This window comes from Mustela putorius, unplaced genomic scaffold (genome assembly GCF_011764305.1).
Source record: "Mustela putorius furo isolate JIRA1106 unplaced genomic scaffold, ASM1176430v1.1 tig00000640_pilon_pilon_pilon, whole genome shotgun sequence".
NCBI lineage: Eukaryota > Metazoa > Chordata > Mammalia > Carnivora > Mustelidae > Mustela > Mustela putorius.
The window spans coordinates 11163991-11186195 of record NW_025421432.1 but is presented as its reverse complement, the minus strand read 5'-3'; the positions used below and the strand labels follow the sequence as shown (position 1 = coordinate 11186195).

At 38.7% G+C, this 22205-nt stretch overlaps 1 long non-coding RNA gene across 5 annotated transcripts in view; it reads left to right on the top strand.

The window, feature by feature from the left end:
* Positions 1–22205, top strand: part of LOC101683144 — a 150998-nt gene that overhangs the window by 6194 nt on the left and 122599 nt on the right. For all 5 annotated transcript variants that reach the window (XR_006607543.1, XR_006607541.1, XR_006607544.1 and 2 more), the window contains exons 2-3: positions 1899–2048; positions 3251–3426. This is a non-coding gene — a long non-coding RNA (uncharacterized LOC101683144). The remainder of the gene's footprint in view (positions 1–1898; positions 2049–3250; positions 3427–22205) is intronic.

The window sequence follows — 22205 nt, the reverse complement described above, 5'->3', positions numbered from 1 at the left end:
CTCTAAAAACTATAGAGCTCTTATGAAAGAAATTGAGGAAGACATAAAAAATGGAAAAACATTCTGTGCTCATGGATTGGAAGAATAAATATTGTTAAAACATCTCTGCTACCTAGAACAATCTATACATTCAATGTAATCCCTATCAAAACACCATCAACTTTTTTCACAGAGCTGGAACAAGTAATCCTAAAATTTTTATGGAACCAGAAAAGATCCCAAATAGCCAAAGGAATGTTGAAAAAGAAAACCCAAGCTGGTGGCACCACAATTAGGGACTTCAAGCTTTATTATGAAGCCTATAATCATCAAGGCAGTATGTTACTGGCACAAAAACACACATAGATCAATGGAACAGAATACAGAACCCAAAAATGGACCCTCAGTTCTGGCCAACTAGTTTTTAACAAAGCAGGAAAGAATATCCAATGGAAAAAGGACGGTTTCTTCAACAAATGGTGTTAGGAAAATTGGACAGCCACATGCAGAAGAATGAAACTGGACCATTTCCTTACACCGTACACAAAAATAAACTCAAAATGGATAAATACCTAAATGTGAGACAGGAATCCATCAAAATCCTAGATGAGGACATAGGCAGCAACCTCTTTGAACTGGCTGCAGCAGCTTTTTGCTAGACACATCTCCAAAGGCAAGGGAAACAAAAGCAAAAATGAGCTATTGGGACTGCATCAAGATAAAAAGCTTTTGCATAGCAAAGGAAATAACAAAACTGAAATGTAACCTACAGAGTGGGAGAAGATATTTGCAAATGGCATATCAGATATAGGGCTAGTATCCAAGATCTATGAAGAACTTATCAAACTCAAAACTCCTGGGGACAGATAATCCAGTAAAGAAATGGACAGAAGACATGAACAGACATTTCTCCTAAGAAGATATACAACTGGCCAACAGACATATGAAAAAATAAATGCTTGACATCACACCGCATCAGGGGAATACAAATCAAAACCACAATGAGATGCCACCTCACAGCAGTCAAAATGGCTAAAATTAACAAGTCAGGAAACAAGTGTTGGCAAGGATGTGGAGAAAGGTAACCCTCTTACACTGTTGGTGGGAATGTAAGATGTACAGCCACTCTGGAAAACAGTATGGAGGTTCCATAAGAAGTTAAAAATAGACTATCCTATGACTCAGCAATTGCACTACCAGGTATTTATCCCAAAATACAAATGTAATGATCTGAAGGAATACATGCACTCTAACGTTTATAGCAGCAATGTCCGCAATAGCCAAACTATGGAAAGAGCTGAGATATCCATCAACAGATGAATGGATAAAGAAAATGTGGTATACATATACAATGGAATATTACTCAGCCATCAGAAAGCATGAATACTTACAATTTGCACTGACATAGATGGAACTAGAGGGTGTTATGCTGAGTGAAATAAGTCAATCAGAGAAAGACAATTATCTTATGAGAAATATAATAGCGCAGAGAATCATAGGGGAAGAGAGGGAAAAAATGACTTAGAAGTAATCAAAGATGGAGACAAACCATAAGAGACTTTTAACTATAGGAAACAAACAGGGTTGCTGGAGGGGAAAAGGGTGGGGAATGGGGTAATTGAGCCATAGGCATTAAGGAGGGCATGTAATATGATGAGCACTGGGTGTTATATGCAACTGATGAATTATTGAATTCTACATATGAAACTAATGATGTACTATCTGTTGCCTAGTTGAATTTAAATAATAAAACAAGAAAGAAAAAGGAGGAAATCTTTCTCCTTAATAAAAATATCATTGGGAAAAGATAAATTCAAGAATTCTCTCCCCCATGATTCATATTCTCAAACATTCTTTGGCATTCTTACTATATAGTTTCCCTTTATTACTGTATCGCTTTTTTTTTTCTCCCCCAAAAGAGAATATCTTGCTAGAGAAAACCATGCCAAGCCTGAAAACATTGGGGACCCGACGCCAAGTTCAACAAGCCCAGGGAACTTTCTGGCAAGAAATGATTCCATCTGTAACAAGGCCAGTCTCGTGGGCTGGAGCTCACAATTGGCAGGAAGGTAAGTATCCTTTGCTCTGTTTGTCCTCCTCTCTAATTTACTCCCACTTACTTAAGCTTTTAAACCATTTTCCTAAGTGCAAACTCCGTGACAGGCAATTTGCTAGGCACTGTGATGCGTTGTTTTATCCCACCTTCAAAACGGCTTTGTGGGTTAGGTAAAACAATGACTTCAGGCTTACAGTTGAGAAAATAGTGGTTAGTGCCATTAGAAAACCTGCCTGTGGTCAAATAGCTAAGTTGAAGAGTCGGGATTTGAACCGGGGCTTCAGTGACTGCAAAGTCAGTATAATTTACCTGCCTGATCATATGCCATGGGTTTGACACGTCTGTAATAAGAGCCTAGGAAAAGAATGCTGAAATCTATATTCCTTCAGTTATGCAACTTTAAGGATACTTGAGTTGCTAAAAGTGACTTAGGGTAGGGAACTAGAGTTAGGTAAATTATGATGAATTATTGACATCCTTACAATGTGATGCTTCCCTCTTTCCGTTGGATTGTTTCCTTTCATGGACTTCTCTCAAATTCTGAGACTGCCCTGCAGCCTTATTAAGCTCTCTGAAGGCAAAAGGTTACATGGTTTTCAGGGAGCCAGGCTTTTAATGAATTCTAATGGATATAGCCTTGAGTTAAATTTAGATAAATATGAAGTTTTATCTCTGGGATACCATCTCCCATTTTTATTATTTTTTTCCTCTTTAAAATAAACCCACTAACAAAGATACTTGGCTTGTGCAAACTTTAATTAGGCTCCTGGACCTTCCCCTAGGCCCATCTCTGCATATCCTTGTAAAATCTAGTTTTAGCAAGATCCTTGATAAGTCTCTTTAACTAGAGCCACTCACCCTTGCTGTTGGATCACCTTCAAGATCTGATCAGATCTGTCATCCCCTGGGTGATGTCTGATCATCCTAGCCTGTTGTCAGCAAGAATCCCATTAGGTAGGGTTAGCCAGTACCCCTCTTATGCTCGACATTTCTCCTTAATAATTTTTCATCCATTACACCCCTGTCCCACCCCCCACCACTCTACTCCTTGGCTTTAAATTCCTTCTTGCCCTGCTCTGTTTGGAGTTGAGCCTGGTCTTTCTACCCCACTGCAAAATCCCATTACAGTATTCCCTGTTCCTATCGTGATGGTCGTGAATAAAGTCCATCTTACCTTTTTTAACAAGTCTCACTGAATATTTTTTTCTTTAACAGTTACAGAGCCATAACTCAGATGGGATAAGATTCATCATTGGGCCCCTGGACTTCTCACCTAGGATCCCAAGAATGCACCTTTGAAGCCTTTGTCTTCCCTCCTGCCTAATAGATTGGGGATCTGTGGGAGAGTATGACTCTGGAACCAGTGCTTCAGACAGACATTGTTGAAGCTGGTAAGGACAGATTTTGATTCTTAAGATTCTGAGTATACTCTGGAAGCTGACTTAGAGTTCTATATTTCTCTGTTTGTAAGAAGATGAATTAGAGTCCCTGGCTTCTTTGAAAGGTACCTATTAAGCTGGAAGTCTCTTCTCTCTGGTTCTCTTTCCTGAGAAAATTATTCCCTCACTCTCTGGCCTGGAAGTTTTACTTCTTGGCTCTCTGTGAGGTCTCTCTGTTCTCTTTGTTGGATTCTGCTTCTCCCGTGGGAACTCCTCAGTTGACTGAAGCCCCCTTCTTGTACCTCTACTAATTATAGGCTCTGGGATCTTGTCTGCTTCTTTTCTTGTTGGTGTGATTTTGCTGAGGATAACTGAGAACTCCATTGATCTCTTTGGAAAACTTGAGATCTCCCCAAACTGGCTCCTCTAAGGCCTGTCCCTTCCTTCTCTTAGCACCTTCAATATCCCATAAAGTTCTCTTGAATCCTTTTCTATGTTCCCCTTCAACCCCTACCTTCTCTATTCCTCTGTTCAACCCTACCAGATTTTTCCCTTTCACTTTATCTTCTCAGTTCCCTATAGCCACTTGACTTTTAGGCCCCCTACCCTCCCTTAGGGGCTCTCAGGAAACTCAAGGACCTCCAAAAGCAATCGCCTAAGGCTGAAAAAAAAAAAAAAACTGTTTGGAACCAGAGCTAGATGTTTTGTCCACTCCAGTTGTGCACTGGAGATGTCCAGACAGCTGCTGGGTGTTTCCTCAGTTACTAGCCTACAATTTAATACATAGACTCCATCAGATCACATATCAGGATAAAAGAAAAATTTAAAAGTCTTCTCCACAATTATTGGCATGCAGGTAACATTAATTTGTCCTATTTGCTAAAAACACAATGCAGATAAAAATATAAAGTGAAGATAAATCAGTGAGTTTGTATTACTATGTTTTATTAACTTATGACCAAAATTTTAGAATGAAAGCTAAAAAAAAATCTGTATTTGTCTATATGTTTATGTATGTGTGTATATATGTCTGTATGTTGTACACAGGTGATAATTTTCTATCTCCAGGTGGTATTATCAAATTAATTTATAAAATCCCTCAAATGAGTTCTTCCCTAATTGGTTTAGAGATAAGTGGGCACTTACATAACTCTCAGAAATAAGGAAACTAACTGATGTGTGTGTGTTTAATTTGTGTGATCTGGGATATTCTTTGGTAAATAAAGCAACTATAAAAACTGTTGGTAAAATAATATAGGTATGTCCTCAGAATTCTCAGGATTAATTATAATGTGGATATACATTGTTTTCCTACCTAGATTTACTGGTAAAAGAAGCTTTGATTATCTCATTATATGTTTAAAATTATAAAAGTATGAATTCAACTGAAGAATAAAATGTACAATAAAAATAAATTGCTTGTCAAACATGGCAATTAAAAAAATAAAGGAGGGAAAACCCAAATATTTAACTTTTAGGTTCTTTGCTTCCATGATTTTTAGGAAATGTACCTGATATGCCCACAAGAAAAATAGCTTAAGGTGATGGCTAGCTTTTGTTTTATGTCTCATGAAATTTTCATGAGCAATTCAAGCGTAATTATAAGAACAAGTGAATTGAATAAAGGTAAATGGGATACATGTTTATAAATGAACTTTTCGACAATAATTAGAAGATGTTATATACAAACCTAATGGTAACAACAAATCAAAAACCACTAATAGATATGCAAAGAATAAATAGAAAGGAATCCAAGTATAAAACTATAGAAAACAAGCAAACCAAGAAAGAGGGCAAGAGAAGAAAGAATCAGAGTGAAGCTACAAAAACAACCACAAAACAAATAATAAAATGGTAACAAATTCATATCTGTCAATAATTAATTTGAACATAAATGGACTAAACACTCCAATAAAAAGATAAAGGGTGACAAGAGTGGATAAAGAAACAAGACCCATCTGTATACTACCTGTAAGATACTAATTTCAGACCTAAAGTCCCCTGCAGATTGAAACTGAGAGGATGGAGATACATTTATCATGCAAATGGATGGCAAAAGAAAACTAGAGTATCAATACTTATAATGGACAAAATAGACTTTAAAACAAAGACTGTAAAAAGAGAAAAAGAAGGATACTATATAATAACAAAGGGGATAATCCAACAAGAAGACATAGCAATTTTAAGTATTTATGCACCCAACATGGGAGTACCCAAATCATAAAATAGTTAATAACAAACATAAAGAAACTAATTGATAGTAATACAATAATAGGAGGAGACTTTAACACCCCACTTACATTGATGGGCAAATCAAACAGAAAATCGATAAGAGAACAGTATTTTTGAATGACTCACTGAAACAGATTTAACAGATATATTCAGAACATTGCATCCAAAAATAACAGACTACACATTCTTTTCTTTCTTTCTTTTTTTAAAAAAGATTTTATTTATTTGAGGGAGAGAGAGAGAGACAGAGAAAGGGAGGGGGAAGGGCAGAGGAAGAGGGAGAGAATCCTCAAGCAGACTCCCCAGTGAGCATGGAGCCCCACCCAGTGCACAGTCCCAGTACCCTGAGATCACGACCTCAGCCAAAATAGAGTCAGTATGCTTAACTGACTGAGCCACCCAGGCACCCCTACACATTCTTTTCAAGTGCATACAGAAACATTCTCCAGTACAGATCACATGTATGATCTGAATTAAATAAAGTTGTAGGATACAAATCAATGTGCAGAAATCTGTTGCATTTCTATACACTAAAAATGAAGCAGCAGAAAGAGAAGTTAAGAAAACAATCCCATTTATAATTGCACCAAAAATAATCAGATACCAGGGAATAAACTGAACCAAAGAGGAGAAAGACTTGTATGATGAAAACTGTAAAACACTGTTGAAAGAAATTGTAGATGACACAAAGAAGGGAAAAACATGCCATAGTCATGGATTGGGAGAACAAATGTCAAAATGTCTCTACTACTCAAAGCTATCTACAGATTTAATGCAAACTGTATCAAAATACTGGTGGCATTTTTCATAGAACTAGAATAAGAAATTAGATTTGTATGGAACCACAAAAGACCCCAAATAGCAAAAGCAATCTTGGAAAGAACAAAACTGGAGGTATTACAATCCCAGACTTAAAGTTATATTGCAAAACTATAGTAATCAAAATGTTATGGTCCTGGCACAGAGATAGACAGATAGATCATAGGTCAATAGAACAGAATAGGAATAGAACAGAATAGAACCGAGAAAAAAAACCCAATTATATGGTCAATTAATCTTTGGTAAAGCAGGAAAGAATATTCAATGGGAAAAAGACACTCTCTTCAACAAATGGTGTTGGGAAAACTGGACAGCTACATGCAAAAAATGAAACTGGACTATTTCCTTACGCCATACACAAAAACAACCTGAAAATGGGTTAACGATTTAAATATGAGGCCTGAACCCATAATAATCCTAGCAGGGAGTACAGACAGTAATTTCTCTAACATTGGCCATAGCAACATTTTTCTAGATATGTCTCCTAAGGCATGGGAAACAAAAGCAAAAATAAATTATTGGACTACATCAAAATAAAGCTTCTGCACAGCAAAGGAAACAATAAAAAAAGAAAACTAAAGGCAACCTATTGGATGGAAGAAGATATTTGCAAATGACATATCTCATAAAGAGTTAGTATCTAAAACATATAAAGAACTGATACAACTCAACACCCCCAAAACAAATAATCCAATTAAAAAATGAGCAGAAGACATAAACAGACATTTCTCTAAGCAAGACATCCATATGGCTAACAGACACATGAAAATATGCTCAACATCACTCATCATCAGGGAAATGCAGATCAAAACCATAATGAGGTATCACCTCATACCTGTCAGAGTGGCTAAAATCAAAAACACAAGAAACAAGTGATAATGTGGGGTTAAAAAGGAACCCTCTTGGACTGGTGGTGGGAATGCAAAGTAGTATAGCCACTCTGGAAAACCGTATGGGTTCCTCAAAAAATTAAAAATAGAACTATCTTATGATCCAGAAATTGCACATGTGAGTATTTACCCCCAAAAATACAAAAACACTAATTCAAAGGGATACATGCATCCCTATGATTATAGCCACATTATTTATAATAATCACATTATGGAAGTAGCCCAAGTGTCCATTAATAAATGAATGGATAAAAAGGATGTCGTATGCATATACCATGGAACATTTTTCAGCCATAAAAGGAATGAAATCTTCCATTTGTAGTGACATGGATGCAACTAGAGAGTATAATGCTAAGTAAAATAAGTCAGAGAGAAACAAATACCAGTGATTTCACTCGTCTGTGGAATTTAAGAAACAAAACAAATGAGTGAAGGGGAAAAGGGACTGAGAGAGACAAACCAAGAAACAGACTCTTAACTATAGAGATCCAACTGATGGTCACCAGAGGGGAGATGGGTAGCGGGAAGGGTGAAACGGATGATGGGATTAAGGAGGGACTTGTGATGAGCATAGGTTATTGTATGGAAATGTTGAATCACTATATTGTACACCTGAAACTAATATAACAGTTATATTTTATATAATTTATATATTATAACATTATAATGTTATTTTATATAATGTTATATATATAATATAACTAATATAACACTGTTATATTATATTAATGCTACTGAATTTTTAAAGAAGATTTTAAAATTTATTTGAGAAAGAGAAAGCATCAGCATGAGGGGGATAATGGGGGAGGGAGAGAGATAATCTCAAGCAGACTCCTGGCTGAGTTCAGAGCCTAAAGAGGGGCTTGATCTAACAACCCTGAGATCATGACCTGAGCCCAACTCAAGAGTCTGACACTCAACCACCTGTGCCACCCAGGTGGCTGGAATTCCACTATGCTGGAATTAAAAAAAAAGTTGCAAAAATCTTTCTGATAATTTGAAATCTTAGCTCAGTTAAATGACAGATATTCATTGAATAGCTAGATTATTTCCAAGAAAGATAAAACATTGAAATGTTAATTGCCAAACATAAGTTTATCTACTTTTGGAATCTTGTTTTTTTACAGGATAGAGAAACTAAATATATTTCAGTCTGTTAATAAACATGAAAAATTAAAGTATGAGAAAGATAACACCTCTAGAGAATTATGAAATGATATGTTCATAAATTTGCTACAGAATGATAATATGTGACAGTTCACAACTGCCTGGTGCCTGGTTTTCACTGAAAACTAGGGTTACTAATGGTTAAAGATTCTAAATCTATGTTGTGTAAATGAATCTACAAGAAATAATAAAAGTAAATAAAAAAGCAAGGCTGTGCAAGGAAATTAAGATGTGTTTTTGATAAGTGAAAGTATGAAGCATGTGTTTTTGTTAAAGGAAAAAGAGAAATTTTGTTGAAATAGAATGACTAATAGTTCCAGACTTAGAAATAAGACAGAGTAGGACAAAAACTGAATGAATAAAAAAAGTTTTTAGAAGGTTTATGGAAAAGGAATCTTGGAAAAGAAATTTTTTTTTTGTGGGTGATCAAAGCTTGCCAAGACTGGATGGATTTATTTATATGGGCTTTTAAAAAAATTAGCCTTTTTATTACTAGCTAGTATACTGACACAAAATTAGAACTTGGTTTTCTCTCTCTGTTAAAACAAAGTTTTCTTAGATTATTGGTTTTCTCTTAATAAAACAGTGTAAAAAATTTTTCCTTACATTTTAAATAATCTGCCTGGGCAATCAGGATTTTGTGTCCTAAAATAATTTCCTGTGCTTCATGTTGTCTTTATCAGTCATTGATTACTTAAGAAAACCCAAGTATTCTTTTTATTTATTTTTTTTATAAACATATAGTATATTTTTATCCCCAGGGGTACAGGTCTGTGAATCACCCGGTTTACACACTTCACAGCACTCACCAAAGCACATACCCTCCCCAATGTCCATAATGCCACCGCCCTTCTCCCAACGCCCCCCCGCAGCAACCCTCAGTTTGTTTTGTGAGTTTAAGAGTCACTTATAGTTTGTCTCCCTCCCAATCCCATCTTGTTTTATTTATTCTTCTCCTACCCCCTTAAGTCCCCATGTTGCATCACCACTTCCTCATATCAGGGAGATCCTATGAGAGTTGTCTTTCTCCGACTGACTTATTTCGCTAAGCAGGATACGCTCTAGTTCCACCCATGTTGTTGCAAATGGCAAGATTTCTTTTGATCGTTGCATAGTATTCCATTGTATATATATACCACATCTTCTTTATCCATTCATCTGTGGATGAACATCTAGGTTCTTTCCATAGTTTGGCTATTGTGGACATTGCTGCTATAAACATTCGGGTGCATGTGCCCCTTCGGATCACTACGTTTGTATCTTTAGGGTAAATACCCAGTAGTGCAATTACTGGGTCATAGGGTAGTTCTATTTTCAACATTTTGAGGAACCTCCATGCTGTCTTCCAGAATGGTTGGACCAGCATGCATTCCCACCAACAGTGTAGGAGGGTTCCCCTTTCTCTGCATCCTCGCCAGCATCTGTCATTTCCTGACTTGTTAATTTTAGCCATTCTGACTGGTGTGAGGTGATATCTCCTTGTGGTTTTGATTTGTATTTCCCTGATGCCGACTGATATGGAGCACTTTTTCATGTGTCTGTTGGCCATGTAGATGTCTTCTTTGCAGAAATGTCTGTTCATGTCCTCTGCCCATTTCTTGATTGGATTCTTTGTTCTTTGGGTGTTGAGTTTGCTAAGTTCTTTATAGACTTTGGACACTAGCCCTTTATCTGATATGTCGTTTGCAAATATCTTCTCCCATTCTGTCAGTTGTCTTTTGGTTTTGTTAACTGTTTCCTTTGCTGTGCAAAAGCTTTTGGTCTTGATGAAGTCCCAATAGTTCATTTTTGTCCTTGCTTCCCTTGCCTTTGGTGATGTTCCTAGGAAGATGTTGCTGCTGTTGAGGTCGAAGAGGTTGCTGCCTGTGTTCTCCTCAAGGATTTTGATGGATTCCTTTCTCACATTGACGTCCTTCATCCATTTTGAGTCTATTTTTGTGTGTGGTGTAAGGAAATGGTCCAATTTCATTTTTCTGCATGTGGCTGTCCAATTTTCCCGATACCATCTATTGAAGAGCCTGTCTTTTTTCCATTAGACATTCTTTCCTGCTTTGTCGAAGATTAGTTGACCATAGAGTTGAGGGTCTATTTCTGGGCTCTCTATTTTGTTCCATTGATCTATGTGTCTGTTTTTGTGCCAGTACCATGCTGTCTTGATGATGACAGCTTTGTGATAGAGCTTGAAGTCCGGAATTGTGATGCCACCAACTTTGGCTTTCTTTTTCAATATTCCTTTAGCTATTCGAGGTCTTTTCTGGTTCCATATAAATTTTAGTGTTCTTTGTTCCATTTCTTTGAAAAAGATGGATGGTACTTTGATAGGAATTGCATTAAATGTGTAGATTGCTTTAGGTAGCATAGACATTTTCACAATATTTATTCTTCCAATCCAGGAGCATGGAACATTTTTCCATTTCTTTGTGTCTTCTTCAATTTCTTTCATGAGTACTTTATAGTTTTCTGAGTATAGATTCTGTGCCTCTTTGGTTAGGTTTATTCCTAGATATCTTATGGTTTTGGGTGCAATTGTAAATGGGATTGACTCCTTAATTTCTCTTTCTTCTGTCTCATTGTTGGTGTAGAGAAATGCAACTGATTTCATTGCTTTGATTTTATATCTTGACACTTTACTGAATTCCTGTACAAGTTCTAGCAGTTTTGGAGTGGAGTCTTTTGGGTTTTCCACATATAGTATCATATCATCTGCGAAGAGTGATAGTTTGACTTCTTCTTTGCGGATTTGGATGCCTTTAATTTCCTTTTGTTGTCTGATTGCTGAGGCTAGGACTTCTAGTACTATGTTGAATAACAGTGGTGATAATGGACATCCCTGCCGTGTTCCTGACCTTAGTGGAAAAGCTTTCAGTTTTTCTCCATTTAGAATGATATTTGCGGTGGGTTTTTCATAAATGACTTTGATAATATTGAGGTATGTGCCCTCTATCCCTACACTTTGAAGAGTTTTGATCAGGAAGGGATGCTGTACTTTGTCAAATGCTTTTTCAGCATCTATTGAGAGTATCATATGGTTCTTGTTCTTTCTTTTATTGATGTGTTGTATCACATTGATTGATTTGCGGATGTTGAACCAACCTTGCAGCCCTGGCATAAATCCAGGTCGTGGTGAATGTACTTTTAATGTACTGTTGAATCCTATTGGCTATTATTTTGGTGAGAATTTTCGCATCTGTGTTCATCAAGGATATTGGTCTATACCTCTCTTTTTTTATTGGACCCTTGTCTAGTTTTGGGATCAAAGTGATGCCGGCCTCATAAAATGAGTTTGGAAGTTTTACTTCTATTTCTATTTTTTGGAACAGTTTCAGGATAATAGGAATTAGTTCTTCTTTAAATGTTTGGTAGAATTCCCTAGGGAAGCCGTCTGGCCCTGGGCTTTTGTTTGTTTGGAGATTTTTAATGACTGTTTCAATCTCTTTACTGGTTATGGGTCTGTTCAGGCTTTCTATTTCTTCCTGGTTCAGTTTTGGTAGTTTATATGTTTCTAGGAATGCATCCATTTCTTCCAGATTGTCAAATTTGTTGGCATAGAGTTGCTCATAGTATGTTCTTATAATAGTTTGCATTTCTTTGGTGTTAGTTGTGATCTCTCCTCTTTCATTCATGATTTTATTTATTTGGGTCCTTTCTCTTTTCTTCTTGATAAGTCTGGCCAGGGGTTTATCAATTTTATTAATTCTTTCAAAGAACCAGCTCCTAGTTTTGTTGATTTGTTCTATTGTTTTTTTTTTTTTTTTTTTTTTTTTTTTGGTTTCTATTTCATTGATTTCTGCTCTGATCTTTATCATTTCTCTTCTCCTGCTGGGTTTAGGGTTTCTTTCTTGTTCTTTCTCCAGCTCCTTTAGGAGTACGGTTAGGTTGTGTACCTGAGACCTTTCTTGTTTCTTGAGAAAGGCTTGTACCGCTATATATTTTCCTCTCAGGACTGCCTTTGTTGTGTCCCACAGATTTTGAATCGTTGTGTTTTCATTATCATTTGTTTCCATGATTTTTTTTCAATTCTTCTTTAATTTCCTGGTTGACCCATTCATTCTTTAGAAGAATGCTGTTTAGTCTCCATGTATTTGGGTTCTTTCCAAACTTCCTCTTGTGGTTGAGTTCTAGCTTCAGAGCATTGTGGTCTGAAAATATGCAGGGAATGATCCCAATCTTTTGATACTGGTTGAGTCCTGATATAGGACCAAGGATGTGATCTATTCTGGAGAATGTTCCATTTGCACTAAAGAAGAATGTGTATTCTGTTGCTTTGGGATGAAATGTTCTGAATATATCTGTGATGTCCATCTGGTCCAGTGTGTCATATAAGGCCTTTATTTCCTTGCTGATCTTTTGTTTGGATGATCTGTCCATTTCAGTGAGGGGAATGTTAAAGTCCCCTACTATTATTGTATTATTGTTGATGTGTTTCTTTGATTTTATTATTAATTGGTTTATATAGTTGGCTGCTCCCACGTTGGGGGCATAGACATTTAAAATTGTTAGATCTTCTTGTTGGACAGACCCTTTGAGTATGATATAATGTCCTTCCTCATCTCTTATTATAGTCTTTGGCTTAAAATCTAATTGATCTGATATAAGGATTGCCACTCCTGCTTTCTTCTGATGTCCATTAGCATGGTAATTTTTTTTCCACCCCCTCACTTTAAATCTGGAGGTGTCTTTGGGCTTAAAATGTGTTTCTTGTAGGCAACATATAGATGGGTTTTGTTTTTTTATCCATTCCGATACCCTGTGTCTTTTGATTGGGGCATTTAGCCCATTAACATTCAGGGTAACTATTGAGAGATATGAATTTAATGCCATTGTATTGCCTGTAAGTTTACTGTTACTCTGTATTGTCTCTGTTCCTTTCTGATCTACCACTTGTAGGCTCTCTCTTTGCTTAGAGGACCCCTTTCAATATTTCCTGTAGAGCTGGTTTGGTGTTTGCAAATTCTTTCAGTTTTTGTTTGTACTGGAAGCTTTTAATCTCTCCTTCTATTTTCAATGATAGCCTAGCTGGATATAGTATTCTTGGCTGCATGTTTTTCTCATTTAGTGCTCTGAATATATCATGCCAGCTCTTTCTGGCCTGCTAGGTCTCTGTGGACAAGTCTGCTGCCAATCTAATATTTTTACCATTGTATGTTACAGACTTCTTTTCCCAGGCTGCTTTAAGGATTTTCTCTTTGTCACTAAGGCTTGTAAATTTTACTATTAGGTGACGAGGTGTGGGCCTATTCTTATTGATTTTGAGGGGCGTTTTCTGAACCTCCTGAATTTTGATGCTTGTTCCCTTTGCCATTTGGGGAAATTCTCCCCAATAATTCTCTCCAGTATACCTTCTGCTTCCCTCTCTCTTTCTTCTTCTTCTCGAATCCCAATTATTCTAATGTTGTTTCGTCTTATGGTGTCACTTATCTCTCGAATTCTCCCCTCGTGGTCGAGTAGCTGTTTGTCCCTCTTTTGCTCAGCTTCTTTATTCTCTGTCATTTGGTCTTCTATATCGCTAATTCTTTCTTCTGCCTCATTTATCCTAGCAGTGAGAGCCTCCATTTTTGATTGCACCTCATTAATAGCTTTTTTGATTTCACCTTGGTTAGATTTTAGTTCTTTTATTTCTCCAGAAAGGGCTTTTATATCTCCAGAGAGGGTTTCTCTAATATCTTCCATGCCTTTTTCGAGCCCGGCTAGAACCTTGAGAATTGTCATTCTGAACTCTAGATCTGACATATTACCAATGTGTGTATTGATTAGGACCCTAGCCTTTGGTACTGCCTCTTGTTCTTTTTTTTTTTTTAAAGATTTTATTTATTTATTTGACAGAGAGAAATCACAAGTAGATGGAGAGGTAGGCAGAGAGAGAGAGAGAGAGGGAAGCAGGCTCCCTGCCGAGCAGAGAGCCCGATGCGGGACTCGATCCCAGGACCCTGAGATCATGACCTGAGCCGAAGGCAGCGGCTTAACCCACTGAGCCACCCAGGTGCCCTTGTTCTTTTTTTTGTGGTGAATTTTTCCGCCTTGTCATTTTGTCCAGATAAAAGTATATGAAGAAGCAAGTAAAATACTAAAAGGGTGGCAACAACCCCAGGAAAATATGCTTTAACCAAATCAGAAGAGATCCCAAATCGTGATGTGGGAGAAAGGGGATAAAAAGAGGTTCAGAAAGAAAGAAAGGAAAAAAAAAAAAAAAAGGAAGGAAAGAAAAGAATTAAAAAAGAAAACGAATAAAAAAAGTATAAAAAGAAAAAATATATACATTAGATAAACTAGTTAAAAAACGTTAAAAAAGAAAAGGGTAAAAGTTAAAAAAAAATTTTAGCAGAAGAGAAAAAAATGAAAAAGAAAAAAAATTAAATTAACTGCAATACTAAAGAATTATAGGGAGAAAGCCATGAGTTCCGTGCTTTGCTTTCTCCTCCTCTGGAATTCTGCTGCTCTCCTTGGTATTGAAACTGCACTCCTTGGTTGGTGAACTTGGTCTTGGCTGGATTTCTTGTTGGTATTCTGGGGGAGGGGCCTGTTGTAGTGATTCTGAAGTGTCTTTGCCCCAGGCGGAATTGCACCGCCCTTACCAGGGGCCGGGCTGAGTATCCGCTTGGGTTTGCTTTCAGTAGCTTTTGTTCCCTGAGCGCTTTCCGTAGAGTTCTGGAGGACAGGAATACAAATGGCGGCCTCCTGGTCTCCCACCTGGAGGAGCCGGGAGCCGGGGCTCCACTCCTCAGTGTGCCCTCAGAGAACAGCATCCAGTGACTCCCGTCTGCCTGACCTCTAGTAGCGCCCTGAGCTCACCCAGCCCGCAACTGGCTCAAGGTACCCCCGAGCTGTGAGCTCACTGTCGTCTCTGTCTCTGTAGCCGGCTTCCCCGTTCTAATACCTGTAAACTCTGCCACACTCAGATAGCCCCGATCCTTCTGTGACCCTGCAGGACCTGAGGCCACGCTGACCCCGCGTGGGCTTCACCCCGGTTTAGCCTCTGGAGCGATGTCCCTCAGCGGAACAGACTTTTAAAAGTCCTGATTTTGTGCTCCGTTGCTCCCCCGTTTGCCGGGAGCTGGCCCCTCCCCCCGGGGTCTATCTTCCCGTCGCTTTGGATTCACTTCTCCACCATTCCTACCTTTCAGAAAGTGGTTGTTTTTCTGTTTCCAGAATTGCTGTTCTTCTTCTCTTCGATCCGCCGATGGATTTGTAGGTGTTTGCAATCTTTAGATAAGCTATCTAGCTGATCTCCTGCTAGCTGAAGTAGTCTCAGCCTGCTACTTCTCCGCCATCTTGACTCCTCCCCCAACCCAAGTATTCTTGAGTATATATACCTTTTAATAATGATAGTATATATAATACATATCATATTGTATATACATATAATATGTATATTCTCATATATATATGAATGTATATATATACAAGTATATATGTATATTCTCATATATATGTGAATGTATATATATATACCTTTTAATAATGAGACTACTTGTATATGTATATATATACCTTTTAATAATGAGAGTACTTGGGTTTGTGTGTATATATATATACACATACACACAACTATGTGATTTTCTATATTTGCCCTTGAAGTCTTTTAATTATCACTTTGGTTAAATGGATAACTAAGTATTGTTTCATAGTGACCTGTGAGCCTGTGTAGTCAAGTTTCAAACTTTTTGACATTTTTGACAATTTTCCAACATCAAATTCTGGAGTCTTTTTTACTCCAAACTAACCTTGAGATTTCCCAGAGCACTCCTGTATTCTGTCTCACTTTGTAAAAGAGAGATCTAAGCTAATTAGAATTATTTGGTATGTTAAATTATGTGGGAAGTATTGTTAAATAAGAAATGATGATACATCTTAGGTATCTGTGTATGGATATATATATGACTAATACAGATATTCCAGATTGTGTGAAATTCTTAGAAATTTGCAATATTATGCTTTTGTAAACAGCATTGAAACATTTACCTTTTTTCTCTGCTTGATCCTTCCAGAATGTGGAAACTCTTAGCATTCTTATTTTCATAACAATGTAGTTATTTGCATAAGTTCAATAAGAATCTGTTCTTGTAGGAAGACACAATTAGAAACATGGTTATATTAACAAGGCTTTGACTTAGAATGTCATATTTGAGAATGATGTACTTAAAATCAGATAAGACCCGACAGCTTTAAGGAACTAAGGTTGATTTTTTAAGGAGCCAGTGCTTATAAGCTCCTCCTCCCCTTAGAAAAGCTGACCTGTATCTGGCTTACAGCATTCCCCACCTTACAGGTGAGTAAGGAAGGTAACTTTTTGGCAGACCCAGGATTCCTAGAATATTTGGGGGATACTGAATAGAGAGGAATCCACCCAAATCAGTAGATATTGTAGGCAAAATATGATAGTGAGTTCTTGGCTTGGCTTCTTAGCCTTAAGAGGCTTTTATTTTTTATTTTTTTTAAGATTTTATTTATTTATTTGAGAGAGAATGAGAGAGGAGCACGAGGCGGGGAATGGTCAGAGGGAAAAACAGATTCCCCACTGAGCGGGAGCCGAACGTGGGACTCAATCTCCAGGATCATGACTTGAGCTGAAGGCGATCACTTAACCAACTGAGCCACCCAGGTGCCCCTCGAGAGGTTTTTAAAAGTCCCATCTGGAATTTTTAATGAAAAGTTCCAGCACAGCAAACTCAAATCTGGGCCTATGCAAGCTCTTGTTGCATTTATATAAATAATCAGGCCAAGAGTAATGAGACCACACTTACTTCACAAACAAATTAGTCTTTGATTATCTTTGAAATGGAGAAATGGGACTGACTATAGAAAAGAATTTGGTTTTTTGTTTCGGTGGAAAACTATAGTGCACCCTTGTGGGCTCTGTCTTGCATATTTTGCCAATCCTTACTAATTCCTAAATTCTTTTCTTTTGCTCTACTATCTGGTTACAACTCTCCCAATTAAAGTTTCTAGTTTTTTTCCTCTCTCCTGATTTGGGATTAAGACTGCCTTTTCCTGGAATTAAAATAAAAACTGAAATAAAGGGGCACCTGGGTGACTCAGTGGGTTAAGCCTCTGTCTTTGGCTTAGGTCATGGTCACAGGGTGTCCTGGGATTGAGCCCCGCATCGGGCTCTCTGCTCAGCGGGGACCCTGCTTCCCCCACCCCACCCCGCCCCTGCCTGCCTCTCTGCCAATTTATGATCTCTCTCTGTATGTCAAATAAATAAGTAAAATCTTAAAAAAAAAAAAAAGAAAACCTAACTAAAATAAAGAAGAAGAAGAAAAAAAAAAGATTGCCCTTTTCCTGAAGTCCTATAAGCTGAAGCTGGATGACTTGATAGAAACTTAAAAGAGAAATGACAACAGATTATGTCTGGGCAACTTTCATCCTATCTGCTGTGTGCACTGTTCAGAAAGTTCCCTGGAGCGCCTGATACCATCAGCAGAGGCATTCAGACTCCAAACCAGGAGAATTAATCAGCTGGGCACTGCCATCCTCAGTCCACCTTCTAAAGATGCTTCAAGTTCAAGGCTAAAAATCTTGACTGGCTGCCCCTCTGGACTCAGAAACCGGGTTTCTAACAATCTTTGTTTTTCCTTTCATTTTATAGAAACTCCCCTCACTAAATGCCTGATTGCTAGCACTATCCATCAGAGTATCATAAAATATGTGAGTGTGTGCGTGTGTGTGTATTTTAACACCAGCAATCCAAACCCCTGAACAAATCTCAAGGACTTGTGGCCATGACCTGTGCTGTTAGGAAGAAAACTGAACAGATAAAATCATTCATTTGCCTTAATAGTTTATTTTTCTGAGCATGAAAGAGCCCTTGAAGAGGAAAACAATCTTAACCCGAAGCATGCCTTAATAATGGTAGGATTTAGACATCAGAGGGCAGAGGTGTTTAGGGACCTGTAGGCTTTTCTGGTGACACTTAGGTCAGATCTCTTCTGTCTTCCCACCAAGATGGCCCCCTCTCAACACAAAGTCTTTCCATCTGCTAGTCCCTTGGTCAAGACTTTACCTCTCAGCCTCTCCCCCTCTTGTTTTGTCTAGCTAATACCTACTCATCCTTTAGGTCTCAGTGGGAGCATTGCTTTCTCAGGGAAGCCTTCACTGATCTCTCTAAGTCAGGTTTTCTTAACTTCTTAAAAGACCATGACCACTCCTTCTTAGCATTTGTCACAGCTTCAGTTTTTCATAGATGTATGCAGTTACTTGATTGTTGACTGACTCCCCACTAGATACCAAGTTTCAAGAGAGTACGAGTGATGCATCCTTCCTGGGCATTTATATCCGTAGCACATAGCACCTTACCTGATATGTGGTGGGCCCATCCTAAATAGTTGCTGAAAGAATGAACTAGGGACTCACAATGACTTTAGGCACTTCCCTTTCCACTGCCTCGACCCCGATGCCATACTAGAGGCCAACGATATCCTTCTACAAAAGCCTGTAGATGTAAAATCTACTAAAGCACAAGACATTAAAAAGCCTCTCCTTTCATATTGTTTCAACTTTCCTTTTTCAATGTACTAGATCAACACTGTGTCACATGGCACGCCCATGCATGGGCCTCCGTGGCATGGGATTTTACCAAGCTGATCATAACATTCCTTGGGATTCACTTGGGAATAATGCAAGATAAACATACCGTGACCAACCCTGTAGGACGGAGCCTGCTGTATAAGGCTCACAGCGTAAGGACAGGATCCTCCTTAGAAACTGATTACCATGACCGGGACCATTGAACTTGGACTCCCTGCCTCCTCAAGTAAAGATTAGTTTGGACTGGTTCTGTTTTTGCATTGGAAAAAGAGTTTTCCAGCTTTTTCAGATAAGATCTTGGCCATTTAAAAGGCTTTCACCTTTTCTCTCCACCCTGCAGGCCATGATGGTCACATATGGTCATTGCTGGGTCCACCTCACCCTGGGAGGTCTTTCTAAAAGCTGAGAGACAGCACTCTGGCCTCATACCAAATGTGGAGTGGAAATGGCCTGGCTTCTTGGCAGCTTCTCTGTCCCACTGACAGCCGCCCAACTTGTGGAGGCCTCTGGTATCAGGAATATCCTGAGCTTGGGTCCTGGGAAAATTTTTCTCTGTGGCTTTGTGGGGGGAAAAAAAAAAGCTTTAAGGATTCTGTGTGTCTGTGTGTTGCATATTATACGTCAAATATTTTCAAAAACCTTAGAACTAACCAAAATAGATTTCATTCTAGAAACATTATCTGTCATTTATGATGGAGACTTTTTATAACTTTTAAGGCTGAGATTACGTTACATCAGGTTTTTTTATAATGGCAGTTATTTTGGAGGCCGGAGGGTGGGAAAGCAGATTATAATTTAAATAGTGTGGTAGAAATTTTCCATGCGGTTTAATATGAAGATTTAGGAGTCAGGATTTGAGATCTTCAGTCCGGGTAGATTGCATTCTTCGTTCAAGGAGTATGCAAAAGAAGAGAGCAGTGATAATTGCAGTAATTAAGTGTGTGGACTCAGGTGTGGGTCAAAATCTCAGGTTACTAGCTCTGTGACTTCCACAGAATGACCTCTGTGGGCCTGCCTCCAAGCTGAGAAGGGTAATTTCTACTTTGCAGAGTTGTGAGGACTATTTGCTATAATATGCACGAAGTCTTTAACATGCATTAAGTGTCCAGTAAATGATGAATTTCATTATAATTCCTATTCTTATAATATACCCATACCAAACTGGATACTTGTGGGCAGCAATCTTAGGGTGGTGAGAGGAAACCAGATTGTGGTTTCTAGGTGGTAAGGGTACAGCCATTCCAGATGGAGAGGGAGAAGCTATTCGGCCTGTCCTCAACAACATGTGGGGTAGATAACGTTAGCCTAGGTTCTTAGATAAGGAAACCGAGGCCCAGGGAAGTTAAGTGACTAGCTCAAAGTTGCACAGCTAATAAGGGTTAGAATTGCAGAACCAGGACCTAAATTTGGGCCTAATTCCTGATTTAGAGGTTCCTTCTATTATACCCTAGCAGAAAAATTCAACCACTATGAATATCAGAAGTTAAAAAGTAGGTATTTTACTCATATAACACATTTTGGTGCTATCTTTTGTTAGCCTGGCATAATAGTTTGAAATTTTCAGGGGATCTCCTTCACTTGTTCCCCACGATCCCCCGGAAAACATGTATTTCTTTAGATGAGGAAATACGGAGGTTTAGGGGCTTATAGAGTTTATCCAGATGCACTGGGCCAGGTTGGGAGGCAGGGCTGGTGATGGTGGAAACCAAGCCTGTCCCCACAGAGTGCCCCTCTGGACCTCATGGAGCCTGCCAGCACAGGGCCAGGTCCCCACTGAACTCCCAGGGAGTGTGAATTGAACAATCCTAGCTGACAGGCAGCCACAGTTACATGCATATTCTCATTTAACCCTCGGGACAACCCACCGAGATCTAATGTTCTCCCCGAGTCTAATGTCTGTACTCAACACTACACTTACTTTTTTTTTTTTTTTTTTTAAATGCTGATTCTTACTATGGTGCCCTTTCTGGTACTAACTGGTTTCGGCGTGGGCCAGTAAAAACCAAGATTCCAGATCAAGCATAAAACAAACCAACAGACTGATAGATCCCTGGAAACCATCCAGAGGCAAGCACAGAGATGGTTCGCTCTTGCACACTCTCCTTGCAACTGTAGTCAGTATACATGTTGTCCCACAGCAGACCCCCCGCCCTCAGCTTGGAAGCCAAAATAGAGTAATCCATGTCGACCTTGCCCTGGGATGTGTGTCCTAAAGAAACTCAGTGAGCTCACATTAACTTGTGTTAAGAATGGACAATGCTTTTTATTTATTTATTTATTAAAGATTTTTATTTATTTATCAGAGAGAGAGAGGGAAGAGAGCGAGCACAGGCAGACAGAACGGCAGGCAGAGGCAGAGGAAGAAGCAGGCTCCCTGCTGAGCAAGGAGCCCAATGTGGGACTCGATCCCAGGATGCTGGGATCATGACCTGAGCCAAAGGCAGCTGCTTAACCAACTGAGCCACCCAGGCGTCCCTGGATAATGCTTTTTAAAAGTAGTGTGCATTTGATCCCCGACGGCAAATCAGCACCTCTGACCCAGCTTAGCTTCTCCGCTCATATCTGTGGCTCTCTCCCTTTCCCCTGTGGTACAGCTATTGGCCACAAACTCCTTGTCTTACGTCAAAAGCCTTTCAGGCTCCCACCCTGAGCCATCAAAGATTCCTTAACTTCCCTTTGTTCTCTGTAAACATCAATTTATTGCTCTGTCTCCTGTACATACACGGAACCTCTTGACAACAGCTTGATTCAGAGGAAAGCTGGGATCCTAAATATTTCAAAGACGCAGTGGGTGAGGAAAGCATGAATGTGTAGCTACTGAATTGACCCTTGGAGCAAAAAAGGAAAAAAAAAAAAGTTTGATTTCAGAATTGTAAGAATTTTTCTTTACTTCTTTTCGTTCTTTCTTTCTTTCCTTCTTTCTTTTTTTTCCTCATTATATTCCCCCCGCAGTGCCCGCCCTGGGCCCAGCTGGGCAGTGGGGGGCTCCCATCCTTCCCTTTCATCATTAGAAGGGAGGGCCTCAAGAATTACAAGAATTTTTTTCATTGCACTGGTGCCAACGAGGAGGGCAGCACATCAGCTGACCGTGTTGCCACTGAAGTCTTTCCTCCCAAAGAGGAAGGAGCTTTAAGACAAGAAGGGTTACAAGTGGGAACG